General features: G+C 40.8%; 1 long non-coding RNA gene across 1 annotated transcript in view; it reads right to left on the reverse strand.

Annotated features, from left to right (window-relative positions):
- The window catches only part of LOC145941885 (uncharacterized), a 137,892-nt gene that overhangs the window by 67,900 nt on the left and 49,500 nt on the right, over positions 1-20,492 (reverse strand). Inside the window, exons 5-6 of the long non-coding RNA XR_014426254.1 lie at positions 6,183-6,379; positions 6,053-6,099 (exon numbers count right to left, since the gene is read on the reverse strand). This is a non-coding gene — a long non-coding RNA (uncharacterized LOC145941885). The remainder of the gene's footprint in view (positions 1-6,052; positions 6,100-6,182; positions 6,380-20,492) is intronic.

The following is a 20,492-nucleotide window of genomic DNA, read 5'->3' on the forward strand; positions in this document are numbered from 1 at the left end:
GGTAGATATAGACACGGAGAGAGCATGCAGAGAGCCGCGGTTAATGTGAATGCGAGCGACCACACGAATTAACGCTTGTTTCCAAAAGCCCTAACGTGCCCGCGACAATTCTTGAGTGCTGTCTACTGCAGAGGCAAAAAGAGGGAGAGAGAGAGAGAGAGAGAGAGAGAGAGGAAGAGAAGGCACATCCTCCCCCGACCAGTAACCTTCCACCTCCGTCTCCTCCACCGTCTCGCCGCCGCCTCCGCCGCAGCCAACCCCTTTCTCTGACCCCGGGGATGCGGAGCAACCACGTTAAACGTTGGTAATGTTAACGTAAATAGATTATAACACTCTGTTAAACAGGCAGGCAGGCAGGCAGGCAGGCGGGCGGGCCTCGGCTCGTGCGAATTACTCACGGATCGCGTGACACGTTCCCCTGTCCTGCCAACCGCCGCTTTTGGCTATCATCCTACGTGGTGCACGCGTCGACGACGCTGTCCTCCCACCGTTCTCCACCCGACTTGACTGTGTCTACCTACCTACCGACCGATGTGGACGCGACGCGACGCAACGCGCGCTGTATCTCTCCGCCACCGGAAGCAAGCGTGACCATCCTTGCGTTCAAATAAAATCGCCGAAATTTCCTTGCTCGTTTTTCGCAACGGATCAACTCGCGGGACGCAGGTTGTTGATGACGGAACGGGTCGGAGTACGTTCCCCCGGTCCATTCTGTCAAAAATTAGCTGCTAATTCTGTTACTTTGACGCTCAAACACTCAGATATTCATTTTCAAATGCAAATGCGCGACATTCTAAGTTCTAAGTAATTGAAGATATAGAGTATGTCTTTTTAGTCGTATATTATTGTTATCTCCTCACATTCTTTTCAGAAGATTATTTTAAAGTTGTAATATGATTGTAATGTTTCAACAATATACCGTTAAAATTGTAATATTATTGCTAATATTACAAATAAAATAATTACAATGAAAAGTTTATGAGTTTATAAAGTATTGCGAGCGCAATACGTAACAGAATTACCCAGCTTACCCTTTTTGGATGATTACTTCCGGTCTGTACTATATTCTCACGCGCCACCAGAATATGAGCGCAATAACGCGCTCGTAACACTTTTATGACGAGAGCGCTTCTGCTTCGTGAAGTCCGTTCGAGTGGCTATATGCGAACTTCCCTTGACATCGATATATTGTTCTATCTCACGACAAGAATTCTTTGAAGATTATTACAGATTTACAAGCATTAGCTGCAATATAAGTTTTGTCTTTGTGACAATAATGTTAATAATATTTTTTAAAAATATTATATATCTATTCTATGCACATGTGTAAAAAAAAAAAAAAAATATATATATATATATATATATATATGTATGTATGTATGTATGTATAACAAGAAAAAATAATATTGAGCATTAAATTTTGGGAAATAATTGCTTCAGAAATTTCATTAAAAATTTCATTAAAAAAAATTAGAGCAGGATTCTTGCAATTCTATCATTTAGCGTATAATTATTAGACTCTTCAAACCAATATTAATCTATCACTTATTGACCTATATCTTTAAGAAATTTTCTGTGTTAACGACGGGTATCTTAAATCTCTTTATTTTTAGGTCGAACGTAAATCCTAGCAACATTTACTATCTTTATACGTAAGGGCGGGTTTCTTCCTTGCAAGACTCGGTCGCAAAAGCCACCCTTCTATCGACACACCGCACTACTTTATAGTTCCTTAAAAGCCGACTTACATTTGCAGACGTGCGTCACTCGATATCATGATTTTCACACCTCGCAGAGACAGTGATACACACGCGCGCCCGCACATTATATGTATATATGTACGTGTGTGAGGGTCGTTGAAGTGTCGTTACCAGTGCCATACGTGTGACACACCTCGGTGACGGCTAATGCATTTTTACGGGGGTTAAAATCATTTATAAGCTATAAATGGGCATTATTGTTCCGACGTTGCCCCCTTACGTCCCAATAAAACCACACTTTGTCCGGACTAGACACGACCAGTCACTTCGACGTCTTACTCGTACGGTCTTTTTTTATCTCTTATTTACAACTTTTTTATTCTCCGATTCCATCTCAATCAGTCTTTGACGTTGCCCCGTGACTGCCAGTCATCCGGCAAGTTTGTCGCTCTAAAAATAAGGCGACCAGGATTAAGATTGCGTTTTTTTTTCTCGACATGTCTCTTGCGGTTAATGCATTTTACGATAAACCTGTGATGTGATTTTCATCAATCTGTTTCGTAATCCGGTAAAATTTATACCATTATACTACGGTAGCGAGTAGTGTAATTTAAAAGAATTATAAATCTACAAGGAGTACTTTTATATAAAGACTTTTTTATTACATGAAACTTTTAAAGAAGCCAGCATTAATCTTATCTCAGATGTTCTCGAGAAATAACAAAATAAAGGAATGATAAAATTTATTAGATAATTTAAGGCCTTCATACGTAGTATAAAAAATGACTTATAAAAATTATAAAACCTACACAAAAATAAATTACATAAATTAATTAAATTAAACAATTTTGGATGCAAAATCTGCTTCAAATTTATCGAGAAAATCGTTGCTTGTAATGTATCTTTTGGGTGATCTGAGGTAGCCTGTATTAAAAGATATCGTTGATAATTAATATACAGATCGCGCGTGGAGGCCTGAAGATATTGTTACAAGAGTCTTGTAATTTTCAACGCATCAGAACGGATTGCAGTTTCGCTAGCAGCCAACACAATCCAACCATTTATAACTCGTCTTATACTTCCAGATACATTGTGCGGCGCGTAGCATGGTGCATACATACGGATGTGCACGTGCCATTCGCAGTAACTATTAGACCCCGCAGCGATATTGCTACCGCAATATTCAAATCCAAGCCACGATGGAGTAATGTCTGGTTCTCGTATAGATTGCTCGCCCTCGGGCGTACTGTGCGCGTTCTGCGAATCACAATAATTCCGATATTGCCTACCGTTCCCGCTGATGATCCTGCTAAATACGATGCGACGAACTGAACTCAGCGAGTGCTCGTACAATATGAATTTATAATCGAACGATATATCAGCGAATTTGTGTTAATATAATTATTTTTATTAAATATCTTTCATTGATTTTTTGCCACGTTATTTTGAAAAATTATTATTAATATTACGGAAATAGATAGGTAAAATCAATTGTTTATATTGCCATTTATTGATTATTTTCAATAAATTATTTTGATGTCCGATATCGTAGTAAAATGTTGACTGTCGAAAATCGAGTTTTTAATTCAGCACGTACCACGTGACACTTTAGTCGAATGAGAGCAGAATCCAAAAGAGTGAATGGAACCAGAGTGGCACCGGCAGGCAGATGAATCTCTCTCGCATTGTCTGCGTTTGAATGAACACACGCCCCGCTCCATCTCTCTATTCCTTCGCGGTTTTTTAAGCGTTATTTTCGGCGGCAAATATTATCGTGTCGAACAATGTGATCGTTCTCAATGCCTCATTCATCTCTATTCCGGTATTTCTCGATGTGCTCGTTCAGACAGTAATATTCGACATTGTTTCCCGAAAATGTGCCTCTAGACATATTGGAAATTTTCAAAATGAGCCAAGATAATTTCAACAAAAATACGTCTGTTTTTATCAATGTTAATTTTATTAAAAATTCTTTCTTTCTTTTTCTCTGTCCAAATTATATAATTTATTTAATTAATAAACGAGGTTTTCTTAATAGCAGCTATGTAATCAACGTCAATGTAAATGCAATATGTTATAGGTATATGCATAGTTATCGAGATTACAAACGATCAAGACGGAGAAAATAGCAGAATCCATCTAGACAGATCTTTGCCGCAGGCATCATAGAAATGTGAGATTAAACGATCATTGTTTACGTCATTGTTTCATCATTGTTGGCACTTTTACTACTATTAAAACTAAAATTCTCAATTTTATCGATATATCGAGTGCAATAAAAAATTTCGATATCTCTTAATGACATCAGAAAGAGAGAGAGAAAAAGAAAGAAAAGCTGAGTTTTCAAAATCGTAAAACATGTTTTCAATTGTAATAAAATTTTCATGCAATAAAATAATAATGCATGAAATATGAAAAAGAATATATAAAACGCGTAGAACACATATTTTTCACCGATATATCTGCGTGTCATGAGGCACGACGAGCGGATCTACAGAATGACAGAAATTCGGGATGATAGGACAACTCTGACTCGTCTTCGCGGAGACAAGTTCGAACGTGGGAGAGGGAGGAAGGGGGTGGCTGGGACCAAGGGGGATGGGGATGGATTGCGGCTCGATTCGGCAGCGAGCCCCTTCGGGGCACGTCGAGAATCGGGAGACGCGCCATTTCATTCGCAGACTGCCGATATCGCCAACCCCTTCCAAAATATCTCATTCCTGAACGCCTCGAGCTCTCGATGGATTACAAACCTATCTATTACTTCCCTGTCCCGACCCACGTTTCACGTGGCGGAAGCCACGAACACGACACGCCGTCTGCTTCTATCGAGCCTTTTGGAGGGATTTCGAAGGAAAGTCTCTTTTCGAGACGGATTATCCGGGAAAACGGTTGTCATTCATAAACCCAGCGGATCATTTATATAATATATAGGGAAAGAATTTTTAATTTTTCGTATTAAGGATATAAGAAATGCTAATAGAAACACTAAATCCATATAAGGATCTATATAAAATACAAGAACCGGTAAAACAATGCATATCAAAGTACCTACATATCAAAAGATAAATTTTCTGTCACAGAAAAATAATCAATTAAAAATTAACTTAAGTTAGAAGGACGCGTAATTGTTATTATAAAGCTTTTTACTGTAAAACTGTAAAAATTTTATAGAAAAGATATATTCTATTCTTAAAATACTTGGACACAAAAATTACTTCCTTCAAGACATCGCTTTTTTCAGTCGCGGCGTCGCATCGACGCGGTTTGGTTGGCCGGATGTGAGAGAAACTCGAGGTGACGGAGAGAGAGAGAAAGGAAGGAACCCTAGCACTTTTCAATTCGCGATATCGTCGCGCCGGTGCGACATCCTGGTGTTGGTACATAGAAACGGGGGAGGGAGGGAAAGCAAAAGGAATCTGCTGCGAAGAAGCTGCCGCGTTCCTCGAGTCAGTATAGCGGCACCTCTTAGTCTAATTGAAAAGTCGGCGGAAATTGAAAATTGCGATCGCGAATTGTGAGCTGCATTAGGCCTTGGGGATGGAAAAGAGACTGCGGAAAAGGGAAAGAAAAAGAGAAAAAGGATAGGCTCTGCGGAAAGAATGAGGAGGCAAGGAGACTTGATGTGTCGGAACATGGTAGAATGAAGATTCAGTGTTTTTGTCTTTTTGCGCGCGAAATGTTGGGAGTTGTGTGTAAGCGCAAAGAGGGGTGGCGCAAATCCATATGGGTGCATTCTTTTAAAGAGTCGTCGATTGTACCGTTTTATATAGCCTCGTTCTGAGGGTTGATTTCCCCGTCGTCGTGCATTCGCATATTCCATCCATATATACGTCCATTTATAGACAGCAACGTCTCTCTCGCGACGCGACAACGACGACGTTACTCTAAGCGCGCAGTCCCTATGCAATCCTTCGAAGGCACTTGTATATTTCAAACGCGGGCTCGTGCGCGGTGCATCGAGAAGAAAACGAGGGGACGAATTGTGACTGGAACGTCGGCGTGGCATCTAACGCAGGAACTGTAATCGCGACTTTTTTTCAGGAATGAGTAAGTCTTTGATAACGGCATTCCGCGCGTGCGAGAAATTATCGTTCGCAAAGGACTACTTAGTGTATTGCGAGCGTGAGGGGTGTAAGATTATATGAGATATTTTTCTTCTTATATACGTTCACACATGGTTACATATGTTCACACATATGATTTTAATTAAAAAATTGTGAGAAATAAGAAATACATATAAGAAAGCATCACGTTTTATGAAATTAATTAGATATAGATAAAATCCTTTCTAAAAAAGGCGTCGATGTTAAGTCGAAGAAATGTTATACAATAAACAATTTCTCACTCACCGATACGTGCAATAGCGGAGTTGTAGTATAGCAGACAGCACATTGATCTGAAAACAAAATATTCAAATTATGTTATGTGTGTGTCGAATATCTCATAAACAGTTTAGAAAAAATGTTTTATGTTACATACCTCATAGTTGCCCCGACGTCGCCCGATGCCTCCCCGGGCCTCCTCCTCCTCTCTCGGTCCATGGTAGCACTCACGACACTCGCGAAAATACGAATAATTACGATCGCCCGACACTTTACACGGCACTCCCGACACGCGAAACTTTATACGGCACTCCCGACACGACGCGTGAATCGCACTGTGTATCGCAATGCTACCTGTAACAAATAAAATACATACATATATTAGAATAATCTTATTATTTCGCATTATAACATACACAATATAAATATGTAAGCTAGAATTAACGATAGATATATCCGCGGATCGCAACACATTCGCGCGCGCGACAACAGATTAAGTTGGGTTAGGTTGGCAAGAGATTTTGCATCGAATTTTTCGCGAAATATGCGTTTCGAACAACTACGACTACATATTAACGTTGAAATTATGATATGCGATTGATAAATATTACAATACAAAGGTTGGAAATCGTTTCTAACGATTATGCTTACTAATTAATCACAGCGGGACGCAGCTCCAACTGCCTGATACTCGCGGCGTTTCGGTAATGGCCGAAGCTACAAACATCGGCAACTTCATTCTAATAGCGCGCGCGCGCGCATTACTATATACATGACTTAATATTAATAATTAATTGAAACTCGAAGGAGATTCGTTCGAAAAGATATAGCTTTAGAAAGAAAAAATATTAATCGAGAATATAAGGTATTATAACATATTATTAACAACATATTACTATTTTAATTTTTTACCATATTATTATTTTAAAACTTAATTAGGAAATTAACGCATGTTATTTCTATTTTTTATGGTGGAACTAACTTAACAGAGAGGTAAATTTTGAAGCTTCAAAAATATTTACGAGTCGATTATTGAGTTATAGTATTTATTTTAATCACACTTAAAATTCGCACTATTTGTTAATTCTCAAATTTGCTAGCACACATATATATTTTTCCTTCCTAATTGAATTGAATAAATTTTAATTTTTGTAATATTGATTATATAATATACCTATAATTTGATTGCATATTATATAAATTGATATAATAATATGTTATATAAATTGATTATATAATATAATATTGATTATATATTATTATATTGATTAAAATGTTTTTGATTTCTTTTTGTCATGTAACAATATATTAATAAGGGAAAATGTATACGAGTTGATTACGATTGTAGCATTGGAAATGATGTCATTATCTCAAAGCAATAGTTGCTCAGCATGACGTGCATCAAAATTGGAGCATATCTTTTTCTCTCGATCACCTTCTTAGTATTGTCGGCGCCTTTACGCCCTACATTGTTACACTTGACTCGTCGAAACCACACGAACGAAAAAAAAGAAATAATTAAAGTACACATCAAAGCGGTGTGATTTTAGCGGGCGCATCACGGTTTACCACGCTACTTATTCTTTGCTGGGACGAAGGAGAAAAAGAGAGACTAGAAGAGGACAAGACACGCGAGTGAGAAAAATAAAACTGTCGAGAGAGCCGGCCGGTGCGGGACGTGCAAGGGAATTTCAAGTAAACGAGTTAATTTGCATCGAGAACGAGAACTCGGACGATGATGGCGGGTACGCGTTGGATGATGATCTTGACGACGCACCGGCGATGCCGGGAATGCAGGATCTTACCTTGTAGAGTCACGCGAAGGACCGTCTAACGAAGTCGAGTCAGATATAATGACAGTTGATCGTTTTATAAATTTGTCCGACCTGTTATCGGATTGTCCGAGCTGTCAGTTGGTATCTGAATTTACGTATTTCACGTTAACTCTTTATATTTTCAAATACTTTAGCAATATCTTTAAAATATCCGCAATAATAATAATAAATTATGCTTAATTAATAAAACACTCAATTTAGATAAATTTATTTGCTGTATTCGTTTCAAAAGTTTATTCTTATATATAACTTGTAATTTTATATCCCGAATAAATTAAAAGCCTTTTGCGGCTTAATTTTTTTTTTCATAGATCTTTATAATTTTTTTCATCATTTATTGAGGACTAAACCCTTTCATCAGCCATATGTTTTTTCATAATGTCGCTAGATAATCCGAAGGTGATCGTCATTGCCTTCTCTACGCATCTTACTTGGCTGGACGCAAAGCTTAACGTACTTCGCGGCCCATTAGTATCGCAGCCGGTCGGTCGTCTCTGGCAAAACGTCGCGGATTAAAATCAAATTGCGCCTTTTCCGCGATTCATTCCCAATTTACCGTCTCCGTTCGTCGCGGTCGACCGGCTTTATCTCCGTTCGTATACTTGCGAATGGGGCGCGCTGGATACGGCGCTGACGCGCGTAATTACACGGTGGGATTAAAGCGACACGTCGGACTCCCTCAAAAGGACAGATCCCGGGACACTTCGATAGGTGCTTCCTCGCCCTTCACACGCAGTCCTATCGTCGTTCCTCTGTACTCGCACCGTCGCGGCGCCGGCATCGCCTAATTGGAGATTCCCGAAGTTAACGTGGCAGCGTGCCGCACGAATGAATTTTCTCGGCGACGCCTGCCCTTCAATTCCGGCTTGTAAAGCGAGCGACGAGTCTGCAATTGCGCGAATCTTTTTCGCCCGGAAGACGAATCTCAAGTCTTGGGGGGTTGATCTTGATGGAATGTATCACAAAGTTCGACCGACACAATAATTAAAGTTATAAAGAAAACTTTCAAACATTTACACGAAGAAAATTAAAGAAAAGCGAATGCTTCGATATACGAAAGATGCACAGTGATATTTATACTATTATTTCTTTACAAATAAGGAGAGAATAATAATGAAATAATATATATAGAATTATATATACAGTGATACTTCCACAGAGATTTATTAAGAGAATTTAATTAAAAAATATGCCTAAACGTGTCGAGTATATATAATTTATATACACGTAAAATTGCGAATGATTCAAGGGCGATAATGCTCGAAGGGCGAAGAGGGCTCGAAGGATACCATTCGAATAATAATACTACTCTAACAGGGAGTTAAGACATGGAGTGTAGGTACGTTTTAATCACAGGAAACCCGCCGTTAGATAGGCTCGGCTCCGCGGACTTGTAGTTTGAGCGTTCGTCGGCTCTGGGAATGCGAATTGAGAGATAAAACGGGAAAGTTGCGCTCGGCTCTTCTCGCTCAGCCATCGTTCACTCGATTGTCCTTGTCCTCCGTACGTCGCATTCACGTACGCCAAACTCTCGTTCGCTCGTTCCTCTGGTCGAGAGCCCGGGCCGCCCCTCTAATTTTCTTCGGAGTTCAGCTATGCGGACTACATTATGGAATAATTGCGCGGGTCGTTATTTCCGGCTTCTGTTTTCGCCGGCGGCCGCCGTGTTCCTATTCCTATGTAGCCGCGGCAAATATAACAAGGGCAACGCCGGTGCTCACTCTTTCGTGCGGACTAATGAGCAATGATATCTACATTTGCGATTATATATATTCGACGTACCCCCTTTTTACTCCTTAACGCACGTCGAAACGTGCTTTAATCAGGCGTTTGTCGAAGTAGCGACGAGAATTACAATGCTTGCTAAATGATAGTTGGATGCGCGCTTTAGTATGTATTATTATTATTATTCTTATTATTATATACGTTCAGCATTTTTATATTCAATTATAAATAAGTCGAGATATATTATGCTATTGTGCCTTTATGATTTGCAAGAATTTTGTCAATTATAGAAATAAAAGATGCGAGATTTCTTGATTACTTCATTTCGTCTGTCTTACAAGCGAGTAGGAATTATTGAATCGATCTTCATCAAGGCTCATATACTCAAGGACGACGGCTAAAGAGCTTTGGGTCGATTTTGACCCGGGCTGAAATGAAAACCCAACACGGCGAGGGTAGGGATGAACGGTGAACGTCGAAATAAACGGGGGAACGCCACTTTAAACGTGCAATTGCATTGCCGGGAATCAGACCCATTTCTCTCCATCTCGCTCTTTCTCTCTCGCTCTCTCTCTCTTTCTGTCCCTCTGACTGTCGCATTCCACCTCTCTGTCTCGTATCAAGGCGACAGAGCGGGCAGCTTGCAAAGCCCGCTTCGTTCACCCCCGCTTTACCCGCGACCCTTCGAGATTGCTGAGCTATTCTCGCGACTGAATGTTTCATTAAGGCCACCCGGTATTGCTCTTAGATAACTCTACGAGGGGTAAATGAAATTTCCGCCATCTCCGATATCGCCACGTCGCTACTGCCACCTTCCACCACCTTTCATTCTCTAACACATCCTACCCCTCCTCCACTTTCTTCACCACCCACATCCTCACCCTTTTCTGCTTTCGTACTGTCGCATGGCACCGACCCGAGAAAGATTTAATCAAACCCTCAAAGCTCGTTCGACGTGTGACTAAAGCCGCGAATTCGGCGGTCGCGTTCGATTGCCGCGAAAATGATTGCAAATGAGAAAGACATCAAACGACTAAAAATAAGTTGAATTAAAAACAGACGGCATCGTTTCAACGAGAAAGATAAGGTAAAGCATGCGTTAATTTTGAAAAAAACTAGACGAAGGACTAAGAGAGAAGAAAGAAGAAAAAAAAACGCCGTCTGCAAGCAACCGTCTGCTATTCGTAACGATCTCGTATCAGCCGTCATCCGTAAAATTCATCCAAAGAGAACGAACAGTATAGAAAAAAAATCCGACTCGTAACGAAACCTGTAGGACAGATGAATGGATGGAAGGATTTTCGCAGGACATATGTAGGAGCGAGCGAGAAGCAGCAGACAGGAAATGCTGCAGGATGAGAAAAAGGAAGAGAGGGGCGAATTTCACTCTGTGGCCTAGATCGAGACAAACTTGAATGCTCAAATGTCAGAGAAATGGCGAATCCTCATTTGCCGTTTCCGCGAGAAGCATACGCAGAAAAGAGAGAAGGGAAAGGGTTGTTAAGGGCAAAGGGGGTTTAGGGATCGAGGGCGCGGCGGAAAAAGACAGAGGCGCGTGTGTGTCTGTCCCGGTGCTGTCTGCCATGCTCATTCCCGCGATCTTCAATTAATGAAACTCGGATGCAGTCGCGTCGCATGTCAAATAAATATGTCTCGTATCCCCCTACCCCCTTCTTCCGTTCTATCGTATGGTCGCCTTCTCCTCTCCTCGCCGGCAGACTACTTATCCTCTTCCTTCTCGACTCTCACGTTACCGTTTCTCATCGTTGCTCTTCTTCGTGAATCTTTCTCATACCACAACTGATGTGCCGTCTGTCTCTGCACACTTTAACCCTTTCGCATGTTCCCCGACCGTTTTCCCTTTCGGCTTCAGAACGGTTTGATCTGGAACGAAATCATCGTACTATTCGCGCGTACATGTTTCTGACAGCTCTTGGCTCGCACCCCTCCGTTCTTCTCGGCGCGACGATAGGATTCGCGTGGCTCCGCTCGCTGAGACTTCGATTCTAATTTTGAATGTGTGATTGTCGCGATTTTTGTGCATGAATATTAGTGAGACTTTTTTAAGCAATAAAAAAAAATTCAAAAGAAAAGAACAAGAAAAAGAAAGAAAGGAAAGATGCTGAACTAGAAGATAGAAAGTCAAATATAGATGTGGTTCGGTACGTGAATCGTCGACACGGTCGTATAATGTCAGTGATAGCTGACGATGTATCTCGCTCGACCAAGCGAGAAAGGAGGAGAATATGATGAAGAGGAAGAATAAAAGAGAGAAAGAGAGAGGGGGGGGGGGAGACGCAAAGAGAAAGAGAGCATTTCGCGGAGATCTCTTTATTCTTATTAGCCTCAACAGTGATTTCTGCAAAATTAAAATTGCCTAAGGAGGTATCATTTGCCTCCCCGTCAACCCACCCATTCACCCTATCCTACCCCAACTCATCTTTTTCGTATCTCTCGCGCACTCCACTTTGGTTCGGCGTCCTCCTCACGCTAGGCACTTCTTTGCCTCCTGCCAACCAACCAACCAACCAGCCAAGAGCTTCTCTGATGTTGCTCCTACAGATAAGTGGTCGGCTCTTGGGTTGCCAGCCTGCGGGCACTATTGGTCGATGTGTTTTTCCGTCCTCGTCCCGTCTTTCTCTCGTCATTTTTTAATCCTCTTTTTCTCCATCCCATCCTTCGTTCTACACCTCTTTCTGTCGTCTCTCCGATGCTTATGTCCTAGCTTCCCTCCATCCCTCCATGCCCGCGTTTACATTTTATTTTACGTCACGCTCCTTTATTATCTTTCTCATTTCCCGAGGATACCCATTCGTTCGTGACAATTGTCGGAAATGGGGAGGAAGTGGACGACGAGTCGATGGCAAGCGCTTCTTCGTGGCTCGTTCTAATCTGGCTTTAAGGCACGTCAAGATCTTGTACTTATCATGTTTAATATATCCACTCCGTCCTTACTATAATTAAATTCCATCTCTTTTATATTTACATACGTATTGCAAAGAAACAAGGGGTTATCAAGTCAATATTAGTGCAAAAGTATTGATATAACTTGGAAACAATGAATAATAAGAGAAAATTTCTCTGCAACATTCTCTGTAAAATCTTCTGCTTTATATGTATATGTATTATATATATGATTTTTTAAATTACATTACGAACGTTTGCAACGTGTCTTTTATTTTCAAAGAATAAAAATACGATGTATAAATTACTAAATCTATCATCTTAACACTCGCAAAATATGAACATTCCGTAAATGATATCGCGAGCTCAAGAAAACGCTTTTAACTCTTATTTATTTCGGCGTGCAATTTCAGTCAGAATGGACGGACGGAGACGAGACTTCCTTCCGAAGGGACACGCTACGAGAGGGTATTCGCTATCAAAGGTTCGGCGGGCCGCGGAATGCGCTCCCGAAGGCTCGCCCTTCAGGAATCTCTCACGATGTTCATCCGATAGACGAATTGATACGGAATTTCGGCGGTCTCGCGCTTAATCGACCGATCTATCCCTCCTCTGTCTAACGGAACTCTCCTGGCTCTCTCCCTCCCGGCGTTCGCGTCCCACCACCTTGTCCGCAAGAGGTTTATCGCCGACACTTTGTAAACGCCGTGATTTCAGACCGCGGCGTAAACCTCAGGCCGGCTTAGATGAACCGTATTACGCACCGATAATTAATCCTTCGTTGACGGGAATGGAATTCGACCGTTGGCACGCCGGCGAGAGATTATTTTGCACATTGCTTTCGGCCGGCCGAAATACATTATTCAGCGGACGATCCAGCGCGTAATGGATGATTAAGCGCGCAGTAGCAATTAATCGGGGATTAAATGGCAGCGCTAACGCGCGACGAAAATTTAAAATCATATCAAGATGCATATATTAATAATCTAGTGTATACTTTATAAATAAATCTCTCTTAAAAAAATATTCTCTAAAATACTGCTATTCTAAAAAATATTTTCAAATTTGTTGTGTGATTTTGTTATACGTTATACACTTTTAGATAATTTGTAAACATAACAAGAGGATGATATAATATTATGATAGAAAAATTACAGTAAAAAAAAATTGTGCTATTACGAAATCCACGCAGCGGCACGAAATTAATTTAAATCGATGTTTACAATCTGGAATTTTTTTTTATATACCTGCGGCTCCATTATAAGGTATTGTGCATATTTAATGATTTCCGCGGTTTCAAGAGTTATTCTATTTTAATACTTGCACTCTTGCGTGACTATACTGATTCCCATTTGTCATGCTAAATAGTATATTTTTATATCTCAAAGTTATGCAATTATTATTTCTCAATGGAAATCTTTATCTACTTTCACTTAAAAGCATGTTAAATTTTTCTTTATTATTATTTTCTTTATTAAAGTACCTTTATCACTAAAAGAGATAAAGGGAAGAAATTAAGAAGAATGTATAGCGCGGAAAAGGAAATAGAGAAAATAGCAGTTGTTTTGGCAATATAGCATCTACGACGATTCACTGCACTTCTACGATTTCCTGCTGTTTCTACCTATGCAGACGTCGTCGCCTCTATAACGGGCCTTGAAAACCGTTCTCATTAACCCACGAGCGAATGCCGCGCACCGTCTATCTGCATTCTGCACCCGGGAGCGTTCGGTGGATGCTTACTTTGATTTGTCTTGGAATATTGCGCCGTATTCTCTTCCATCACGTCGTCATTTGAATGTCTTCCTTTCTATCCTTTCTGATATCTTTTCGCGCAGTTTTCGTACAGAGAAACAGCTCCTCTTCTTATTATATGATATTGAAGTAATATCGAAATTATTAGGATTTTTCCATAATTACATAATATTTTTTGCAAAATATTGAACATTGTAGATTTTTTTTCTTGTAATCTCGATCGACATACAACATGATGATATATTCCTTTTTTTTATTTTCTCATTATCGATAAATTTTTATTAATTGTAATTAATTTTAAATGTAATTAATTTTCCTATTTATATATATGTATACATATATACACACATTACTTATTTCTGGATGGACAGAGTCAATAAAGCACTGTAGTTTCTCATATACAAACCTAAACGCGTCGCTTTATGTCATGCTAACAAGAATATAAATTATATTTGTACATATACATTATTTTAAATAGGCAAATTAACACATTAAATTTCTTTTTAATAGAAGGAGAAAGTTTGTTAATTTTCGACTAATAAGTATTTCAAAAATCTGACATTTTCTTGAAGTTGTCCGATTCGCATATGAAGAAAGAGAACAGTGGCGTGTAGACGTGTGCGCGAGCGTAATCTGTAATTAGCGATCCCGATTAGAGTAATTTACGAGCCGAGCGCGCTCACACTGTGTCAGCCATTGTATTTTAATGCCGCCTCGCCATCTTCACCTTTAAAACGAGAAAAACGCCGATTCCCCTGATGCGGTACACAAAGAAGGAAGTCGGACCGTAACGCATGGCGTGTAACTTACGAATTAACGAATCGGGTCGAGCTCAACAGCATCGGAGGGGGATTTATCCTTTACTCTTCAACGACATCGTGCGCGCGCGCGTGCATCCGTATTGTTGCGTATCGTTGATCCGGGAAACGGTATGTAGTCGCTCTTAACAGAACGTTGTTCCACATCATGGTGTCGAAACGTTCCACTTACTTCCAAATTTCACTCACAATATAATTCAGACGTGTATATACACTGTTCCGGCGTTTATAAGCGTGCGTTTACACATGTGTGACGCACGTATATACTTTATTCATCAATCTCTGAGGATACTGAACTTTTCCGGGAGCGATGGCTGCCGATAGTAGATGACTGACGATAATTATAACAAAAACAGGGCACACTCAAGGATATGTTTCTATCATATCTATATGATCAGGACAATTAACGCGCAATTAATAATTCAAAATAAATAAATCTGAAATCTTTGAATTGTATAACGATGTTACATTAAGAATGGACGCCCGTCTATTCATAATTCGGCTGACTGAATACACCGGCGCTTGATATTTGAATAGTGACTATCAATTACGGATTCATTTGCACATTAATGCGATTTTAATTAAACTCGACCTCGCTAGCCGCCATGCGAAATATGTACATAGTTGAAGCAAATACGTGTTACACGTGTAACACACACGCATACGCACGCACGCACGCAGCTTTCGAAACAGTTTTAAACGAACGTCTCGCGCAAGATATCCCGAATGTTTAACAAGATCGTAATTATCGAGGCAAATAGCAAGCATTAAACATACATAAGCTCGCTTTGGTGAGGCTAGTGGGTTTTATTATTTTTTTCAATCATCTCTCTCGCGCAGCGCACGCATGGTCGACAGCGTTCTAATCTAGAAATCGCCCGTATAAATTAAGTTGCCGATTAACATCTTTCAAGACCGGAAAGGAAGCGCGTTTTATTCGAACTCCAAGGTGCATCGCCTCCGGGGTTTTTCCAGACGACACACACGAACGCTTTTCCCGGTCGGAGGCCGAGCGTATACTTAGTTACCGGGTAGCCGCTAATGTCGACGTAAGAAATGTATCGGGCGTAATCAGTACGGTTAACCAGCCGCTAACTACAAGCAACAATTAAATGCAGGGTACGCACTAACTTGCGTTCATACGTTGAAGTTTCTCAGGACAATTTCTTCGATGCTTCGCTACCGAAGGACATATTAGGGCCGAGGGGAATCTTAATTCTTTCCCGTCTCTATTCCTTCCTCTCTTAATCCGACAATTTCTATATTATATTTCAGTTTATTTTATGAAACTATTTTATACCTTTTTTAACTTAATAATTATAATTTTATATTAAATGAAAAATTTATATTAAGAATATAGGATAAAGCAATAATCAGATATAGAGCTTTAATAAGTCATCATATTATAAAATATTAAAGAGAAATGATATATTAAATCCCTTTTTAATAAAGTTTTGTATAATTTCGAAACGTACTATTTTTTTCAAATAATTGCCGGTATTTTCTGTAAATTGTGTGTATGTTTCTCTCTAATCCTGGTACGGTAGCACCCATTGTTTTGTTTATCCATAAAACATGCGCGCACATGTAGGCCCTCTTAACGTTGCGTCGTGTATCGACTCGAGTCATCTCCAACGCGCAACAGCGACGTGTAATTATTCAATGAAGGCACCTTCTACGTGTACGCACCCGATTGATGTCGCTGATTATAACAGCAATTACCATTAGCATACTTAATGGTATCAAGTGTAGCGGTAGGCAACCACGTTACAAGGGTATCCTCGATACTCGAGCATCGCCTCTAGGAAAATACATTACATTCGTATGTTCTATCCTCTCGAAACATCGGTGGGTTTTCGTTGCCGATCAAATAAAAAATGTATGAACCATTTTTTTTCTCATTGCACGATAATTATTTATACATTAATAACGAGTGATATAGAATAAATAATATTCATGGATCCGCTCATAATTCTTGCATATTAAGCTTATCTCGATGTAGGAATATTAGTATATGAGTATGTGTGCATCAGATTTTAATTATTACAACTTTATTGCGCATAATTTTCCAACGCGCATAATTATTTCATTAAGCAACGCAATAATTATAGGTGCTTATTATCGCATTGATCTCAAATTAATTTTCATACATATATAGTATATACATATGTCAGATTAAAGAAACATTATAGAATAAAAATTTTAAATACTGGCTATATAATGAATATAATAAATTACAGCGCTCGTTATTACGTGTGCGTGTATATAATTGTTAACTCTCATAAATTAAAAAAAAATTATTATCTGTTCTTTATATGTATAATCAAATAAATGTTGTGTAACACAGATTATCCAATAATAAATTGAAAGTTGACGCGCGGAATATATTAATACACAGCGCGTGTGCATTCAACAAAAAGTCGCGTGGCGGCAGTTTTTATTTCCACACTCGTATTTATTCGAAGCGCAATCGTCTTCTCGCGGACCGCGCCGATACGTAAACAAGAGCATCCCCGTTGGAACTTTATAATTAATATGCGCACGGCCGAACGGCTTTTGAATAATTCCACGGTGGCGTCTCGACTTGTCGCGACGAACTTTATCGACATTAATTAAAAACGTGGCAGCGCACTCGCCGTGTAGTTTGCGTCCCCGCGCTTATCGCTGCGACCGGGCGTTCGAAGCAAACATTGTGAAAAAGCGAAAGACCAATGCATATCCGTTATCAATCTGTCTCTCTCTTTCTCTCTCGCCCTCCCTTTCTCTTCCCTATCTCGTTTCCTCCCTCTTTCAAGTCCATCACTGTTCTTTCGTTAGTCCCCGATCCCTCTGCCCTTTCGTATCACCCCTTTCACGCCTCGAACCCTTTCGCACAACCGCGAAAGCCTTCCTTACGAAAGGTAGATGAATATTCATGCTCCCGTACCACACGGTCGTGGTTGCCATCGGACATCAGTGGCAATCAACTGACACGGCCGAAGCCATAAAGCCGTGTCGGATGTATTTGGGAAAAAAATGCGGGCGTGTAACGGAACGGCGTTAAAAGGGAGAGCAGCTGGCGGCTCGAAATCGGCAGCGGGCACTATATATCCATGAATTATTTGGCCACTCCATTAATAACGAATGATGGGAGCGTAGATGACCATCGACGCCCGTGGCGGTGTCGACAGGATGGAAAAAGAATGAGCGCACAGCGCGCGATCTCCAGCTTGCACATTGAAATGCATAATTCTATCGAAGGATTGCAATCGATCCTTTGTACGTAGTTCATTATTTAATTGATATATTTTGTTTATATAAAACATTGTATGTAATTTTGCGCAATACCTTTGATTATTATTTGTAAAAGATTAGGAAAATCGAAAGAGAGAGAAAAAAATAATATACAACCTATCGTGCATCGCACATCGTATCATCCGACTCGCCTATGCTCCGCCATGCGTGAAAACCGCAGGTGCCGATACGCTTCTTCGAAGAAGCGAAAGAGCAAATCGTCCCTGTGGGGCACGTTTGGTAACGCACTTCACAGGGAAGAGGGGAACGGAGAAGAGCGTGGAGGTGCTTTAACGCAACCGGAAGTGGCATTATACGCGCGAGCAAGGATACTCGTCTAATTGTCGGAGAGAGATAATTCCGCGCGATTTGCATACGTTTCCTCGTCCGTTAGGTCGAGGCGCGTCAGCCGGGCAATTAGCGATTACTGATTAAGTCAAACGGCCGGGGCCGGCTCGGTCAAGAGCCAGAGGGAACGAAGGCATGGGAGGCGGAGAGAGGAGGGATGAGAGAGGCATGACGCGGCAGACGAACGTAAGGGTGCTGATGGTGAGCGATTGATATCTGGTGGGAGGAGTGATGGGTGCTCCGTATAAGCTCGGCTTTCTGCCTCGTCTACCGAGGCTCGATCTATCCGAGGATTCTTATTGTATGCTAATTATCGCCGGGCTAATCAGCGCGCGCGCCTTCTCGCGCGGGACTACTATCTTCCACCACCGCCGCGTGATTTCCGGATGTGGGATGACGTAAGTGTACGCCGAATAGCCGAGCCGAATTAATTGGCGGGCTGATGCCGAATCAGCAGTCCTCGTTATGCGTGTACTCGCGTCTGATAGATGCGACGGATGGTGTTTTCCTCGTGGAAACGTAAACCTCTATTGTTTCTACTGATTTAAGAGTTCGCACGCGATGACCGCTCTGGCGGAAAACGTGGTCGATTATGATGTAAAAATATATAGATATACATTTCTATTGTGATTTAAAGCTGTGTTCTTCTCGAGTAAATGTAAAAAAGTTTTGTAACTCAAATTAGAAAATTTTTACGGATTTATTCTTTGCAATATATGTCGTACAATCCTTATTGGAAGAAATGTGTTGCTGCTCTCTATATAATTATATGTTACTTCTTATATATATCGATGCGCATCGATGGTGCTCACATACGTGTTACGACAGTTTACTTTGTTTGTAATAGGAGAAATCAGAGCTTTGCGGATTTTTGCACCTCCGTCGATTTGCATACGTGAGCAGATCGGATAAGCTATTAAGCGTGAGAATTAGAAATCGCCGTTGCGTTGAATATAAAGGGGATTAATTAACTCCAATGTATTTTTTTTTTTTCGTCAATCTTCTTCCCCACTGCCAGTCTGCATTAACTATCTATCACTGATACGATCTGTTCCTGTAAGAACGGCGCGATAATTACGCGCTATTTTCGTTAACGTAGCACGACTTAATCACTTTTCTCGTGCGTGCAAAAAGTCGCTCTTGCAAATTGGCTTAACGCAGAAAACCACTTTCACACCTGCTCGATTAAATATCGAGGCTCGATACTTGCAAATATTCGTTGAGAGATCACTTAACAAGCTTCGGTTCAATTTAAAAGTATACAAACGCGAGAAAGCCGTATGAATTTCTTAATGTATAATTTAAATTTATTTCACGTTATATTCGATGTCTTTTGCAAACACGAAGACCGATCGCAAAGACGCGCGCTAGAAAGAGGGACAGAGATGTCGGTGGCGGCCTTTGGAGAAGCAAGAGGCTCCCGATCGACCCGGTCCCATGTCGGTGGTCATTATCGTCATAATTATCATGTCGCATCCACACCCGACGCCTTTCAGCTCCGAGGCATAGACGAGGCGAGGTGAAGCGAGGCGAGGCGAGGCGAGGCGAGGCGAGCGCCGTCCTTTTCACCGCGCGAAAAACCGTGTATGTTACCTATCGCCGTGGATACCTCCACGAGCAAAGGGCGGAGGGATCCGGGAGAAGCCCGCGTATCGTTTTATTTGCATTTTAGTATGCCGCTGTAAAAGTTTTAATTACGTCCATCATAAGAGTCGGCACGGTCCGTCCGTTTGTTCGTGTGCGCGCGCCCGTGTGTGCTCACACGCTCCGTCGTCCTCCGTATAACTCTCCCTCTCTCTTTTTCTCTCG

Source organism: Prenolepis imparis, unplaced genomic scaffold (genome assembly GCF_030444845.1).
Source record: "Prenolepis imparis isolate NDT839.2.m4 unplaced genomic scaffold, iyPreImpa1.0 SCAF_10, whole genome shotgun sequence".
Classification (NCBI taxonomy): Eukaryota; Metazoa; Arthropoda; class Insecta; order Hymenoptera; family Formicidae; genus Prenolepis; species Prenolepis imparis.